Below are 17634 nucleotides of genomic sequence, written 5' to 3'. Positions count from 1 at the left end.
ATAAGTGTTCATTCAGTATTGTTGTAATTGTCATTATTACAAAAAAAAAATTGTAAATCGGCCGATTATTCGGTATCGGCTTTAATTGGTTGTCCAATAATCGGTATCGGTTTCGGCATTGAAAAATCATAATCGGTCGACCTCTAGTTTGAACATGATTTTGGTTAGGAGAGCCTTCCTGGTTGGAGCTCAAATGTGCACACAGAGCTATCATTGTCGAGACACAAACTGTATGACTTGATATAGACAGTGTGTTTCCTTGTCTCCGTTTTATATTTTAATTTTTTTTATTATTAGGGGTTCAGCAACAAAGCTGGTGAAACCCTATTGTATTTGTTGTCGTTAATTCTTATTTTCCTTCTGCTCATTTAGTGAAAAATAAAAGTTCCTGTGAGATGGTAAGGTCCAGGAGGGTGCAACTTTGCAAGATTGTAAACGGTCAAGGGCCACACACTCTCATGCATAGCCATGCATATTGGCCACATGGTAGCGCTATAACAAGCAATTGAAAATGCTAACTTTGAAAGTTCACGCCCCTCACCCCATCTACAGTTGAAGTCGGACGTTTACATACACCTTAGCCAAATACATTGAAACTCAGGTTTTCACAATTCCTGACATTTAATCTTAGGTCAGTTAGGTCAGTTAATTCTCTCTACTATTATTCTGACATTTCACATTCTTAAAATAAAGTGGTGATCCTAAAACAGGGAATTTTTACTAGAATGTCAGGAATTGTGAAAAACTGAGTTTAAATCTATTTGGCTAAGGTGTATGTAAATGTTCAACTTCAACTGTGTATATATATATATACACACTCTCCTTCCATGGCCTCCAACTGCTCTTAAACGCTAGTAAAACCAAAGGCATGCTTTTCAACCGTTCGCTGCCTGCACCCGCACGCCCGACTAGCATCACCACCCTGGATGGGTCCGACCTAGAATATGTAGACATCTATAAGTACCTAGGTGTCTGGCTAGACAGTAAACTCTCCTTCCAGACTCCAATCTCTCCTTCCAGACTCATCCCAGACTGGATCTCCAATCCAAAATCAAATCTAGAGTCGGCTTTCTATTTCGCAACAAAGCCTCCTTCACTCACGCCACCAAACTTACCCTAGTAAAACTGACTATCCTACCAATCCTCGACTTTGGCGATGTCATCTACAAAATAGCTTCCAAAACTCTACTCAGCAAACTAGATGCAGTTTATCACAGTGACATCCGTTTTGTTACTAAAGCACCTTATACCACCCACCACTGCGACCTGTATGCTCTAGTCGGCTGGCCCTCGCTACATATTCGTCGCCAGATCCACTGGCTCCAGGTCATCTACAAGTCCATGCTAGGTAAAGCTCCGCCTTATCTCAGTTCACTGGTCACGATGGCAACACCAACCCATAGCATGCGCTCCAGCAGGTGTATCTCACTCATCATCCCTAAAGCCAACACCTCATTTGGCCACCTTTCCTTCCAGTTCTCTGCTGCCTGTGACTGGAACAAATTGCAAAAATCGCTGAAGTTGGAGACTTTTATTTCCCTCACCAACTTTAAACATCTGCTATCTGAGCAGCTAACCGATCGCAGCAGCTGTACATAGTCCATCTGTAAATAGCCCATCCAATTTACCTACCACATCCCCATACTGTTTTTATTTATTTACTTTTCTGATCTTTTGCACATCAGTATCTCTACTTGCACATGATCATCTGATAATTTATCACTCCAGTGTTAATCTGCTAAATTGTAATTATTTGCCTTCCTCCTCATGCCTTTTGCACACAATGTATATAGACTCTTTTTTTCCTACTGTGTTATTGACTTGTTTATTGTTTACTCCATGCGTAACTCTGTGTTGTTGTCTGTTCACACTGCTATGCTTTATCTTGGCCAGGTCGCAGTTGTAAATGAGAACTTGTTCTCAACTAGCCTACCTGGTTAAATAAAGGTGAAATAAAAAAATTAAATAAAAACTCATGTCTAAGGGTAGAGCTTAAAATTCAAGCCCCTTAGGTGCTGCCATAGAGTTATATTAGAAGTGCCCATCCAAGAAGGCTCACGGTCATTGGCCACAGATAAAATGGCGCCTGGCAGAGAAAATGAACTGTTTAGCAGCCATACAAGTCTCCACTGATAGCCAGGTGTAGCAGTGGTAAATTGTTGGGACTGCTGTTGGGACAGCTTTATGTACCGTTTTAGTGCAATTAATAGTGCAATTATGTTTTGTTCAGTGTTGTGTAGTGGCTTTGCTAGCATGCATCCCCAATATTAAATCTTGTTTTGTCCCACCAAGATTTACATGCTAAAATTGCCAGTGATTATACCTATCTATACATACTTTACACTATTTGCAAAATCAGACATAATATCACTATAATCTGAGTGTTCTTTTTTGGAGGTTTCTTTCATTTCAGCGATTCAAATTTGTAAATATTTCAACAGTATCAAATGATAACTTTTTTCAATGTCACAAATCTTTCTTCTCTTTCTTGTGATGTAAGTGTCGAGCCGAGGCTCTGAATCCCAGACAAAGCTTGAGCGTTCTTAGAGACGCAACGGAAAAACAATGTATTCCATTGATCCCATTTCAGCCATTACCGGGTTGTGTTTGACAGGTCATTACAAACATTTCCGGGGTCGTAATGTTGACGGGGAAAAAAAGCAAGAGCAATTGAAGAGTACAATGAAAGCAATCAATCCAGCGACATTTAAGTGACAAGTGGATTTTGCACCCCTCAAACTCAGGAAATAGAAAAAGACAGATCCTTAGGTGGGCAGGGCATGCACTTTGCTACTCAAAGGGTGTGACGGGAGGATGGAGAGAACAGAGGGGTAGTAGAGAGACTTGAGAAACACTCCACCGCATGCAAACATATTTAACAACATCCTGTCTAGTGGAGAGAAAAACAGGACCAAATCAAATCCACAACAAGGCCTTGGCACATTAACAGAGTTATGGTAAGAGAACAGCTGTGTGGAGGGAGACAGGCAGGGGCGTGAAATGAAAGTTGCTCTGTAATTACAATCACCCAGATTTCCCGACATTTCTAAAAACATGTTTTCACTTTGTCATTATGGGGTATTGTGTGTTGATGGGTGAGAGAGAAAAAGGCTGTAAAACAACAACATTTGGAATAAGTCAAGGGGTATACATACTTCCTGAAGGCACTGCAGAATTAAACATAATGATTATGGCTCTAGATTGCAGGAAAAAGCTGTTTCAGGTTTTTGAAAAATTCTAAATTATCGAACTTCCAAACGGGGGACCTAGCACCCCTCTGGACCACCCCCCAGCCTTCATCACGCACTTTGTGCCCCCTCAGATTTTTGGTGTTCATGACCCCTACAGTACATGGCAGCCTTGAACACATACATCTGAGGGATTTGTGTGTGTGTGTGTGTGTGTGTGTGTGTGTGTGTGTGTGTGTGTGTGTGTGTGTGTGTGTGTGTGTGTGTGTGTGTGTGTGTGTGTGTGTGTGTGTGTGTGTGTGTGTGCGGACAAGTGGGGACATTTTGCCAGTCCCCAGAAGAAAAGAGGCTATTTTAGGGAAAGGGGTTAGGTTTAGGAGTTTAAGATTTAAGTTAGGTTAAGGAAAATAGGATTGTGTGAGTGTGTGTGCTCAAAGTCTACTTCAAAGCGTTATACACTCAGGAAAGGTTTAACAGAGACTCATCATAAAGCCCAAGTCTCAGGTCAAACAAATCTCTCTCTCTCCTGAGTGAGGTCCCAGAAGTTATAAGTATGTTTGATGAAAGGAATCATCCAGTTTGGTGGGATCATCCAACTACTGCGAATACATCAACAGTACCAACCTGCCTACCTCTGTAAGCAGGTGGGAGGTCTTAGCTAGGAGCTACTAGAGTTTGACCGATTAATTGGCATTGGCCGATTAATTAGGGCCGATTTCAAGTTTTCATTACAATCTATCTGCCTTTTTGGACACCAATATTAACTAGGGAAATTGTGTCACTTCTCTTATGTTCAGTGCAAGCAGAGTCAGGGTATATGCAGCAGTTCGGGTCACCTGGCTCGTTGCGAACTGTGTGAAGACCATTTCTTCCTCACAAAGACTGTAATTAATTTGCCAGAATTTTACATAATTATGACATAACATTCAAGGTTGTGCAATGTAACAGCAATATTTAGACTTAGGGTTGCCACCCATTTCACTGAAAGAATAAACGTTTTGTTTTCGAAATTATAGTTTCCGGATTTGGCCATATTAATGACCAAAGGCTCGTATTTCTGTGTATTTGTTATATATTAACTAAGTCTATGATTTGATATTTGATAGAGCAGTCTGACTGAGCGGTGGTAGGCAGCAGCAGGCTGGTAAAGCATTCATTCAAACAGCACTTTACTGCTTTTGCCAGCTGCTCTTAGCAATGCTTGAGGCACAGAGCTGTTTATGACTTCAAGCCTATCAACTCTCGAGATTAGGATGGCAATACTAAAGTTCCTATAAGAACATCCAAAGGTCAAAGGTATATGAAATACAAATGGTATAGAGAGTCATAATTCCTGTAATAACTTGCGGCTGAACTTGAAAGGGGTTCCTTCCTTATTTTTACGTTCATGTCTTCCATAGAGAATATCTTGATCTACTTCAAATAAGGTCTGTGTTTCTTGCAGGCTTAAACCGCCTCAGCGTTTTGATACTCGTGTAAATCTCACTAGGATAAGGTAATATTTGTCAACATATTTTCATAAATCCACTCTACCAAAAAAATTATCTTCACATATATTTAGCCAATATTGATCAGAGTTACCTTGTCCTATGGATATCTACAGAGTTATCAAATTGTCAAGGTGGTGTAAGCCTACACGAAACACAGACCTTATTTGAAGTGAATCTAAAAATATGCTATGGAATAAATGATTTTGCTGGAATTTTGCTGGAAGGTGTCATGGGGATTATTATTAAAATAGGATTTCCTGCATATAGAAATTACAGTTTTTGTTTTCAACATTCATCACAGGTAACTTAAACTCTAGTCTTATTATTCAAACAGTTGAGAGTATTTGTGTCTTCAGTATCCTTGTCACTTCAGAGAGCTGAGAGAATATGAGAATATGTATGATATTATTCATTTTACAGATTGCAGAGAAAAGCAGAGCACCAGTGTCAGGACCCGGTTACGAACCTGGGTCTCCGGAGTGAGAAACAGTCACTTAACCAACTGAGCCACGAATAGTCAGCAGAACCCAGAAGATGAGGCAGACACAGCAGTACTTAAGACGGTGTATTTAATAAAGTAAAAAGGAGAAGTCCTTAAATACAAAAATGGCAAATCCAAAAGGTGGTAGGAATAGCACAAAAAAGCCTCAAGAGATACTCAAAAACAAAAACAGAATTCCACAAGAGCATCCACCGGAATCGACAAGAATACACAGACCACTAGGGCTGGGTGCTAACATACAAACACAGAGCACAGAACTGAGGGAAACTAAGGGTTTAAATACAATCAGGGAAACGAGGCACAGGTGCAAATAATAATGGGGAACAAGGGAAAAAACATAAGGTCAAAAAGGACAATGGGGGCATCTAGTGACCAAAACCCGGAACAACCCTGGCCAAATCCTGACAACCAGTGTGGGACTATTACATTGAATCGGCACCAGGGAAAGCAAGGTGTCTTATTTGTGATAAAGATGTAAGCATGGGGTCAGCAACCAAAACATACCACCAACCTGTGGAATCACCTTAAGAACAACCATCCAAAAGCCCATAAGGAAGCAATGATGAAAAAAGCAAAGGAAAATTCTTCACAATGAAAAAGTGATAGACATCGCAGGCTACAATCGTACAACTTTTTAATACACAAACAAAATGGCAGGACAAAGACCAAGAAGATGGATAAAGCAATTATTGAGATGATTGCCACTGACAACCAGCCATTCACAGTGGTGCTGAACCCCAGTACAGGATCAAAGATGAAAAATTATTATCACACAGAAATGCTAGATAAAACACATGAAAGAGTTGTGATGAAAGTGAAGAATCTGGTGACCCCAGTGAACGCCCCACACATGGCATTCACAACTGACTGCTGGGTCCCTGATGAGCCTTACTGGACATTTCTTTGACAATGTCTGGACAAGAAAGCAGGTTGTGCTGAATGTCAAGACTATGACTGGATCACACACAGGAAACTACATCAGAGAGATGTTCTTGACCATGTTGGGATACTGGGAAATCCTCAGGGACAGTGGGGCAAACATGGTGAAAGGTAGGACACTGGCAGAGCTTCCAGACTTCAGCTACAGTGCACACACCCTAGAGCTTGTAATCAATGATGGACTATCCAGTCAGAGAGGTGTGCTAGACATTATTGCCATGTTGAAGAGGTTTTGCAACTCACTTGGACCACTCTGTACTGGCCAAACAGAGGCTGAGGGCCATTCAAGAAGAGCTTGGCCATCCCAAACACAGCATCATCCAAGCAGTTCAAACTCGCTGGAACTCAACACTACACATGTTGCAGAGGATTTTTGAACAGAGGCGTGCACTGAATGTGTATGCAGATGAATATGGACACATCGGCAGTTTGTCTGCTGCACAGTGGGACATTGTCTCTAACCTAATTGAGTTTCTTGCACCTACGGAGGAGGTGACAATGGAGATGAGCCACTCCAACTCTACAGCCGAATGCATCATCCCCAGTGTGTCGGTGCGGAATGATGCTGCAGCAGGAGGGTCCTTCTACTCAAGTCATCAAAACTTTACGGAAGACCATGTTGGACAGTCTGACAAGGAGGTTCTCCAAGGCCGAGGAGACAAAGTGCCTGGTGCTGGCAACTGTCCTGGATCCACGTCACAAGAGCTACACCTTCACCTTAGGGACAGCACTAGAGAAAGCAAAAGAGTGGCTGAAGGAGGGATCTGACCTACTAAGGAAACCAAATCCCAGAGCCACAGCAGAAGGGACGAGTGAAGAGGAGACCCAGATCCAGGTGCAAAGAGGCAAAGAGTCTGGGTAGATCAGCCACCCATTCTGGTTGACAGCCTTTGCGCTAGAATCCTTGGAAGCCAAGAGCGCAGGGCTGAAGTCAAGAGCAGTTTTGAAATTGAGTTGGAGCGTTACCTCACAGAGCCTGTCACTGACAGAAAGAGTGGCTTGCCTTTGGAGTGGCTGAAGCAGAATGAGGACAGACTTCAAACACTCGCTCCACTGGCAAAGAAGTTTCTCTGTCCCCCACCTTCTTCGGTCCCAAGTGAGAGAGTGTTCAGTGAGGTGGGGATCATTTATGATAAGCGGACTGACAGGGGAACATGCAGACAAGCTCTGCTTTCTGCACTGCCACCTAAAACTTATTCACTTGGAATATTGAAGACTCATGTTAAAAGGAACCACCAGCTGTCATATGTTCTCATGTTCTGAGCAAGGAACTTAAATGTTTGCTTTTTACATGGCACATATTGCACTTTTACTTTCTTCTCCAACAATGTGATTTTGCATTATTTAAACCAAATTGAACATGTTTCATTATTTATTTGAGACTAAATTGATTTGATTTATGCTTTAGGATTTAGCCTTTTCTGTTGGTGCTTTGTTCTCTCCATCTTTTTCGTTCTCTCACTCTCTCTCTCTCTCTCTCAGAGAGAGGCCAGAGAGGTCCATCCATACAGCTGCCACTGGGCCTCTCAGACATCCCATGATGCCGTCTACCTGGACCAGAAGCATTGACCCTTGACCACTCTGACAAGTAGAGGTTAGAGGTCAAAGGGAGGAGGGTCTGACGGTTCCATAAAGAGGACAGCTCACACTGCAGAGCGTGCATCTCGACAGATGGTAAGAGAATTATCAAACACACAGCTTCTCATGAAGGAATTCTTACCCAAGCTTGGCTGCTTACGTTGGATGCATACAAATAAACACCCACTGGCCACAGTACACACATGCATACGCACGCACCAGGGTTTCCGTTAGCCGGTAATAGCTGGCTATTGGCCAATAAAAAAAATGAAAAGCGGAAAAATAAAACCGCCGCTGGGAGAAAAACAAAAAAGGAGTAAAAATGTGCTTCCCAAGTCCGATAATAAGTTGAATGGAAAGTCTGTGTGCAATAAGGATATTTAACATGATTTTTGAATCTCTGTAACCCACACAAACAATTTGCTGTAAGGTCCCTCGGCAGTGAATTTCAATTACAGATTCAACAACAAAGACCAGGGAGGCTTTCCATACAAAGAAACAGGTGTCCTTCCTAACTCAATTGACAGAGAGGAACAAAACCACTCAGGAATTTCACCATGAGGCCAATGGTGATTTTAAACCAGTTACAGAGTTAAATAGCTGTGATAGGAGAAAACTAAGGATGGATCAACTACATAGTTACTCCACAATACTAACCTAAATGATGGAGTGAAAAGAAGAAAGCCAGTACAGAATAAAAATATTTCAAAATGTTCATCCTGTTTTCAATAAGGCACAAAAGTAATACTGCACAAAATGTGGAAAGAAATGTACTTTTTGTCCTGAATAAAAAGTATCATGTTTCGGGCAAATCCAACACAACACATCACTGAATACCACTCTTTATATTTTCAAGCATGGTTGTGGCTGCATCATGTTATGGGTATGCTTGTCATCGGCAAGGACTAACAAAATCCTAGAGGAAAACCTGGTTCAGTCCTCTTTCCAAGACGCTGGTAGACAAGTACACCTTTCAGCAGGACAATAAAAATGCAAAGCCAAATATACACTGGAGTTACTTATCAAGATGCCTTGTTACAGTTTTGACGTAAATCGTCTTGAAAATCTATGGGAAGATTTGAAAATGGCTGTCTAGCAATGATCAACAACTAACTTGACAGAGCTTGAAGAATACAAAAATAAATAATGAGCAAATAATGTACAAAGCTCTTAAGAGACACCCTAAAAGACTCACAGCTGTTATCACTCAGGGGGATGAATACTTATCTAATACAAATATATAAAGAAAAAAAAGTTTAAACATTAGAATGTATCTTCCACTTTGACAGAGTATTTTGTGTAGAGTGTTGACAAAAAAAGTAGAATTCATTCAATTTTAATACCACTTTGTAACACATCAAAATGTGGGAAAAGCCAAGTGGTGTGAATGTTTTCTAAAGTCATAAATCCTTTTGACTGGTCATGCTTAAACACATCCAGTACTGGGTTGGACACCCCTTTGCCTCCAGAACAGACTGAATTCTTTGGGGCAAAGAAATGTTGCTCAATTGTGACCGACAGCTCGATTCAGTCTTAAGTAGCAACATTTGAAATTGTGCTTTTTACATTGGATTAAAGCAGCGACTCTACTTTAAAATTATATATCATATACTACAGTTGAGGAACAATGGGAAAGTGATTCTGCTTTGAAAGTTTGAGAAAATGGCCCTTGAATGTTTTGGTACACCTACTGGAGAGCTCCACTTTGACTATACCCATTCAGCATCATTCACACCCTCTTAAGCCCCACCCATCTCGTTAAGGATTCACATGAGGCCATGTGCTAAACAGCAAGTACGGTAGTGTACAACCAAAGACTCCAAGACTAAAGGCTGGTTTATACTATCGACATGTCTGTATACAGTTGTCGAAGTGACATCATGAATATTCTATTGTTATCTGACAGGGATGTCGCTAGGCCTTCATTAGCCCCCCCCCCCCCCCCCTAAATAAATCAATATATCAGTCAATATATTTTCTCTGTGATTTCTTTTTTTTTGTCAACCGTTCCATCGCATCTTAAACTTCTTACCGGGTGGGCACTAAGACGTGGGGGAGGCTGCTACTGCTAGTGACTGTTAGGTCTACTTGTAGCTCACATTTTGGTTAATGTTAGCTACTTCTGTGGCTTGAGACTGTTAGCAAACAGTAAACGGACAGGAAAAGGCAGAAAGGAGTCATGCAGATAGGCTACGATTTGAATTTGTGGTGAGTTAGAACAGACAGAGAGAGATTATTCAGTACTATAGACTTTGGTAACCAATATGTTAACGTTTTACTGTGAGGCTGCCTATAAGTTACAGTGTAACTGATGTTACGAGCTAGCTAACGGTAACGTTAACGGTGTCTTTTAAATTCGACACAAGTTATGTGGCGATGATATCTAATTAACATTGTATTTAATGTAGTTTTGCTATCTGTGCCAGGCTATAAATGAGACAGATGACATAACATAATGCACATATCTTTTCATTCAGTAGGCCATTACAATTGTAAGTAGGTCATGTGTAGAAAAGGTGACATAGTGTTGATCACAATGTCATTGTATTATCCTGAATTTCTCAACTGTAGGCTAGCTAACGACTAACGTTAGATGGATATACAGAAATTCTTCAAGAGAGGCAGTGCCAGCAGTTCTGCCGGAGGCCAATCCGGTGAGAAATTAAGATTTTACCAGTTCAAACAAACAAATTAAAAATTACACTCAATAATCACCTATTAAGCCTTGAGTTATTGTAAATATGAGTTTAATAACAATACATGTCAGAACACAGCAGACAAGAATGAGGGAAATAATCTGGAGGCTGACAGGGTTGAGGGAGCATGTCTGATGAAGGTTAGTGATAAAAAAGAAAAGCGAGTAGATGTTCAAGCTTTCAGTTAAATTTGTACAGCATATGACAGCATATGTCTTACTTTTGTTAGGCATAAATAAATGATGCTCGTGATATCTTAAAGGGGAGTGTAGAAAGAGAGGCTTCTGTGCAAGGCAGAGATCAACATGCGAGCTGTGTAAGTGAGAGAGAGCAATCATGCCCAGAGAAAGAGGGACAAGAAACAGATCCAGAGAGAGAGGGACAACAAACAGATCCAGACAGAGAGGGACAAGAAACAGATCCAGACAGAGAGGGACAACAAACAGATCCAGACAGAGAGGGACAACAAACAGATCCAGACAGGGAGGGACAACAAACAGATCCAGACAGGGAGGGACAACAAACAGATCCAGACAGGGAGGGACAACAAACAGATCCAGACAGGGAGGGACAACAAACAGATCCAGAGAGAAAGGGACAACAAACAGATCCAGACAGAGAGGGACAACAAACAGATCCAGACAGAGAGGGACAACAAACAGATCCAGACAGAGAGGGACGACAAACAGATCCAGACAGGGAGGGACAACAAACAGATCCAGACAGGGAGGGACAACAAACAGATCCAGACAGGGAGGGACAACAAACAGATCCAGACAGGGAGGGACAACAAACAGATCCAGACAGGGAGGGACAACAAACAGATCCAGACAGGGAGGGACAACAAACAGATCCAGACAGGGAGGGACAACAAACAGATCCAGAGAACGAAAGTAATCAAGACGCTGCAGCAACTCCTTCCAGAAATGAGAGCGATTTAGGTGACAAAGACACTGGGCCCAGACATGTGAAGCTGAATAGCTAACCACGCTAAAGTTTTGGTTCACAGAAAAGGGCATTTCAGCACTGCTGGTGTAAGAAATACAATTGGGTAGAGCAAAAACATTACATTTGATTATTTTGTCAGTAATGGCTGCAAAAATTGGGGAAAAAAAGCTTTGTTCATCTTCGGTAAACATGAGATGGCACAAACACACAGACAGTGTTGTGGCATGGCAAAGATACCAGGCAACTAGCAATCATGGGAACATTGCTCAGATTTTAACATTTGCCCATGCTAGTAATATTGCTAGGAGGACAGGGGCTCTCTTTCCCTGCCAATGATGAATCTAGTGGAAGCACAAATAAAGGGAACTTTCTTGAATGTATGGAGCTTTTGAAGGAGTTTGGCCCTTTCCTGCAAAGGTACAATACTAAATCAAATGCAACGTATCTCTCTCCAGAATCTCAAAATGACATGATCGAATGCTGCGCTCAAGAGATTACAGACACCATAGTCTCTGAGATGTCAAAGTCTGGAATGTAATGCCATCATGGCAGATGAGGCCATGGATGGGCAGTCTGAACAGTTGGCTCTATGTGTTAGGTATGTGACAGAGGGGACAGTTAAGGAGCATTTACTAGCACTAGCAGAAATCAAGTCATTTGATGCCCAATCCATAGCAAATAAGTTGCAACAGCAGCTCCAAATGAGAGGGGTAGCAGGCCTAAAGTGTGTTGCACAGACCTATGATAATGCAGGTGTCATGAGTGGGTCCAAAGGAAACAAGCTGTAAACAAGCTGTATGTGACGCACTGATAGGCAAATACACCGATGCATTTGCCACAGAACCGTATGACAGAACCAAAGCACTGAAATTCACAATATTCCAGAGGCAGATGCAGCAAGAAATCGCAATCAAACGAAAATGAGAGATTTTGTGGTGGAGACCTCCTTGGGTTTAGGCACAGAATTGTCATGTACCCAAACAATGAAAACAGAGTTGTTGATCCCCCTGCTTGGACAGGACGGTTTGTGAGCTTGATCAGTGATTCTCGACTGTAGATGCAGGTCTGCTCAAAGGCATACGTACAGGCATGCAGGCCCAACTCAAAACAACTTCCTAGATACATCATGCTTAACTGAGTTTGCCAAGCACTACGGTATTGATGTTAAAACAGAAGAGATGTTGGTGGGCAGAAACTTTCTTGCGTGGAAAAGAGAGACTGGACGTCCTCCCAAAGATAATCTTGCTGTGCATAACCTCCTGGATGATGATACGTTTTCTGGATGATGCACGTCTTGCAGCCATGTCCATTGAGGGTGAAGTGCTTGGGTCACTAAGCCACAATAGTGTCATTGACCGCTTTGCCACCTTTAACAATAGGAGGTACACTTTGATGCGTCCAGAGTGGACTTTCATTTCTTTATTTGGATAGAATTTAAGTAAGTCATATTAGATCAGTGTCTAACACAAACTATGAGAGGTGACAGGTATACTTTTAGCCAACCTTGAGCAAAATAACCTTATTTTGATAGATTTTACACCCGTTGTTACTGTAAAAAATACATGACGAAAAGGTGTTTGGGGGCTTTAAAAAAAATCCTGGGGGAGTATGCCCAGTATGCTCAGGCCCCCCTATCCATGAATCTCTAGTGACGTCCTGTCGTCCGACATCAAACTTGTCATTGACGTTATGAAAAAGTATGAACACAAAAAAGATATTAGCAGCCTGGTGGTCCAAAATAACAGGTGTATTTTAACATCAATAAACCCATCCGTTTAAAAGTTAATTTAGTATATGTTAATTTAGCAGACCTGAAACTAAAAACAACTTTCTGAACAATGTTTTGGTTAATTTCTAGCTTGTTAGCTAGCTATCTAACGTTATATTAGCTGGCTAGCCAGTTCAAATAATCATATCATATAGCTGACATCATCTTAACTTTAGGTAATTTATATTAATTATTACAGGAAAATAAACTCACAATAAGATAATTATTTACAAGTTAATTAATGGCGAGCAAATTACAGAAAATTGCTTACAGTTGTGAGTGTGACAACATAAAAGCAGGGCATTCTACCATAGAATTTTAAAACTTGGACACTGTCTCGTGGGCCTAACATTATATCCTAATTTGACTTTGGTGCAGATCATGTTGTTCTTCACACTATATCAAAAACAATCAAAGTTTCATGCACAGGGTACAGAAGGTGTAAATAGTACAGTGAAATTAGTATTTTGTTTAGACATGTAGCTAGCTAGCTAGCTAAACAATGAACCATAATCCCAACTCATAATGTTATTCCCCTGTATGAATCTACAGGTAGATAAAGCTAACCAACTAGCTAGGTTCAATGTTATCTAGCTAGCTAACATTAGGCTATAACTAGCAATGCAAATGCCTCGGATATACGAATAATATTCCTACAAATATCATACAGATAATATTAGCTAGAGAGCCAGCCAGCCAGCTAACGTTAGCTAGCTAGCTAACAGTATGATTTCACTTGCAACGAAAATTACTTTCTGACAAAATTAGAAACGTACAATATCTGAAAATGTAGCTAGCTAGACTCTCTTACCCGTATACATGGATGAACATTTCTCCCTCTGTCACGGATGCCATTGTTGCCCTTAGTTTGAAGATGTAATCCGGAGATAGGTATTTTATACATCAGCCTCCTGTGTTATCTTTTTGGCAGCTTATGCTAGACAGAAACGTGCTACATGGCGATCTGAACTCATCGATCTGAACTCATCGATCTGAACTCATCTCTCGGCATGTCCATCCCATCCATTATCTCAGCCAATCATGGCAAGCGGAAGGTTCCTGTCTTTTTCTGTGGCTAAACCAACATCTTCTTTTTTTCATTCGTATTTACAGATGGCATACAAGTTTATTATTAAGGGACATAAAAGTTTGCATGTTCCAGAAGGCATTCTGCCCAAAACATTGTTATGTTCAAATGCCTCTCCTGTGAAGTAGTGACACACAACATACACCTAGTTTCCTGAAACAAATCACAGTTGATATCAAGGGACCTAACGTGTGCCAGGAAAACATTCTGCACACCGCTATACCACAGCCACCAGCCTGTACCGTTGACACAAGGCAGAATGGGGCCATGGACTCATGCTGCTTACGCCAAATCCTGACACTGCAATCAGCATGACACAACAGGAGCCAGGATTTGTTGGACCAGGCAATGTTTTCCCACTCCCCAATAGTCCAGTGTCGGTGATCGCGTACCCACTGGAGCCATTGAAACCAGTAGTCTATGTTCTATTGGTTTTCAAATCAACTTGCTTTCATTACCCAGTAGCCGAAGGCACAATCCTAGTCATATAAGCAAACCATGCTAGTTGTTGCATCTTTAGATCTCCCTTCTTTCAGATATTTTCATCTCTGTCACATGAAACTGCTCGCATGATTCGTGTGCTTTTTACAACGGTGTTTTCCCGGTAATTGCATTATGGATGAACATTCGCATGCAGCCTACTGCCTTGTGCACACTTATAATGTGAATAAAATTCAAGTTTAGAGCTGTTGTATCAGACGCATTGCTTTTTAAAGTATTGTTTTACGTAGACCAGGTCTACTGGTTGTATGAATTTGGGATCTAACGCCCCACAACTGTCCCACAGTCTGCTCGGAATAGGCTATTTCTTTCTTGCACAGAATTACAAGCGGACCAATAGATTACGTCAACTTTTATGGGGGATATTAGATTGACATAGGCTAGTGATTTTGCTGTTCGTCATTGATCTTGTTGGCTAAGGAAAAGTAAATGTAGCAGTTATTCTAACATCTTCAAAGTGCGCATCGGATTTGGGCAAGAAGGACGATCGCTGTGCATCCTCGAGTTGCATGTTCTGTTAAGATGAATAACCATAATCTAAATGGGATTTCTGTCAATGCACATGGGTGCAGTAAAATTCTCAAATGTCCGTTAAATTCAAATGTCCGGCGCCACATTTTCCTAAAGGAAAGCCTGCCACACATACACACCTACACACAAAACAGAGAGACGAGAGAGGAATTGGAAATGTAAAATGAGATTTGAATGTTAAATCTCAATTAATAAATGTCTTTATACAAGTAATTACCGGCTCTAATCGTCTCACCAGACAGGTCAATGAGGGGGCCGGCCGGGGGTTCGACAGGCAGGCAGGCGGGTAGACGCCACACATCAGGAGTTAAACAACATAATTACACTCAGCTGATGTGACAAGCCAATTAGGCTAACACTAGAATGCAATTATACAGAGACACTAACAGGGAGTCAACAAAGCGACCTGAATCACCATCACTGCTAGAAGGAAGTCAACCCGAGACAGACACACCTGAGAGAGAGACCGGAATCCCCATCACTGGTTCTGATAGCCTTACATGTATGATGCAGCCTTTCCACTACTTACAGTAGTGCAAAAGGGCCTCCAAATTAACAACCAGACAAAGTTTTCTAGGGGGGTGGGGGCCAAAGTTGGCAGGCATGGGGTCTGGCGTACCGCGTATACAATGGTAGGGGAGATAGATGGATGGATTTAGAGGCAGACTAGCCTGCAACATTTCTCTCTCTAGCCACAGGACAACAGTATCGACAGCCAAATCAGACTTTTTTTCTGCAAAAGAAAAGTATTAGGCGGGTTTTTATACATATATATATATTTGACTGGTATACATAGTACCAGTCAAAAGTTTGGACACACATATTCATTCAAGGATTTTTCTTTATTTTTACAATTTTCTACATTGTAGAATAATAGTAAAGGCATTACAACTATGAAATAACACATATGGAATCATGTAGTAACCATAAAAGTGTTAAACAAATCAACAACAAAAAAATATATATATACATACAGTACCAGTCAAAAGTTTGGACACATATTCATTCAAGGGTTTTTCTTTTACACATTTTATTTTCATTGTAGAATAACAGTAAAAACATTAAAACTATGAAATAATCATGTAGTAACCAAAAATGTGTTAAGCAATTCAAAATATGATTTATATTTGAGATTCTTGAAAGTGGCCACCCTTTGCCTTGATGACAGCTTTGCCCACTCTTGACATTCTCTCAACCAGCTTCATGAGGAATGCTTTTCCAATGCTTTGATCCACAGGACTGCTGCTGACTGGATGTTTTTTATTCATTGCAACTTTCTCGGTAAACCCTGGACACTGTCATGCGCGAAAAGTCCAGGAGGCTGGCTGTTTCTGAGATATTGGAACCAGCGCACCTAGCATCATTGGTCAAACCATGCTCAAAGTCGCTTAGGTCACTAGTATTGCCTAGTCTAATGTTCAATCGAACAGTAACTGTATGCCTCGATGCCTGTCTGCTTGCTTTATGTAGCAAGCCACGGCCACGTGACTCACTGTCTGTAGGAGCCAAACACTTAGGTGAAAGGGGTGGTGTACCCAATAAAAAGGTCTCTACTGCCTCAATCAGGTATTGATTACGCTATGACTGTACAAATACCTCACAGCCAGGAAGCTAAGACTACAAGATCATTAGAAAAAACGGTCAAGGGGAAAAGGGTGAAGAGAGGAAGAAAAAAAGAGGATGGAGGATACAATAATCAATCCCTAACGTAACACAGCAGCACATTCCATGGCAAGGCTCCCAGAATACAATGACAGGCTGGCTAAAACACCAAACGCACGCACCCTGGGATACAAATACAATGTAGAGACACAATATGAGTGACGTATGCACAGACAGAGACAGGTGGCCTGGACACAGCGAGGCTCCCTCCTTCACTTCATTGAGTCAGAGGAATAATTCATATCTGCTCCCACAGAGAGAGCCCCATATCTCCTCCCACATAGATAGAAGGAGGGATGAAGGAAGGTGGAGAGATAAAAAGAGAGAGGTTTCAAAGAGAGAGGGTGAGAGCTCCACGGGGACATTCAGGAAGCACTGACTAGGTCTGGACATGTTACAGAACATTCTTGCACACATTCCCATCTCTCAAGCATCTCTCAAGCTACTCCTCAGAGCCGGTGCACGAACACAACACAGTATACCGTGTTACTGCCCCCCTCCCAATTGACTCAGCTAACAGCACTGAGACACACACACAACCAGGCCAGGTGTCCCTGTCACACAGCTATCTGTCATCACACTAAACAATTGTCAGGACCCGGTTTCGAACCTGGGTCTCCGGAGTGAGAAACAGTCACTTAACCAACTGAGCCACGAATAGACAGCAGAACCCAGAAGATGAGGCAGACACAGCAGTACTTAAGACGGTGTATTTAATAAAGAAAAAATCCTAAAATAAAAAAT

General features: G+C 41.5%; 1 protein-coding gene and 1 pseudogene across 1 annotated transcript in view; one reads left to right on the top strand and one right to left on the bottom strand.

Moving 5' to 3' along the window:
• The window catches only part of mast2 (microtubule associated serine/threonine kinase 2), a 168121-nt gene that overhangs the window by 84549 nt on the left and 65938 nt on the right, over positions 1-17634 (bottom strand).
• On the top strand, positions 5661-6981 carry LOC135555188 (zinc finger BED domain-containing protein 4-like; annotated as a pseudogene).

This window comes from Oncorhynchus masou, chromosome 15 (assembly GCF_036934945.1).
Source record: "Oncorhynchus masou masou isolate Uvic2021 chromosome 15, UVic_Omas_1.1, whole genome shotgun sequence".
Lineage (NCBI taxonomy): Eukaryota > Metazoa > Chordata > Actinopteri > Salmoniformes > Salmonidae > Oncorhynchus > Oncorhynchus masou.
Note: the sequence above shows the minus strand (reverse complement) of the source record. Positions and strands in the feature narration are given on the sequence as shown.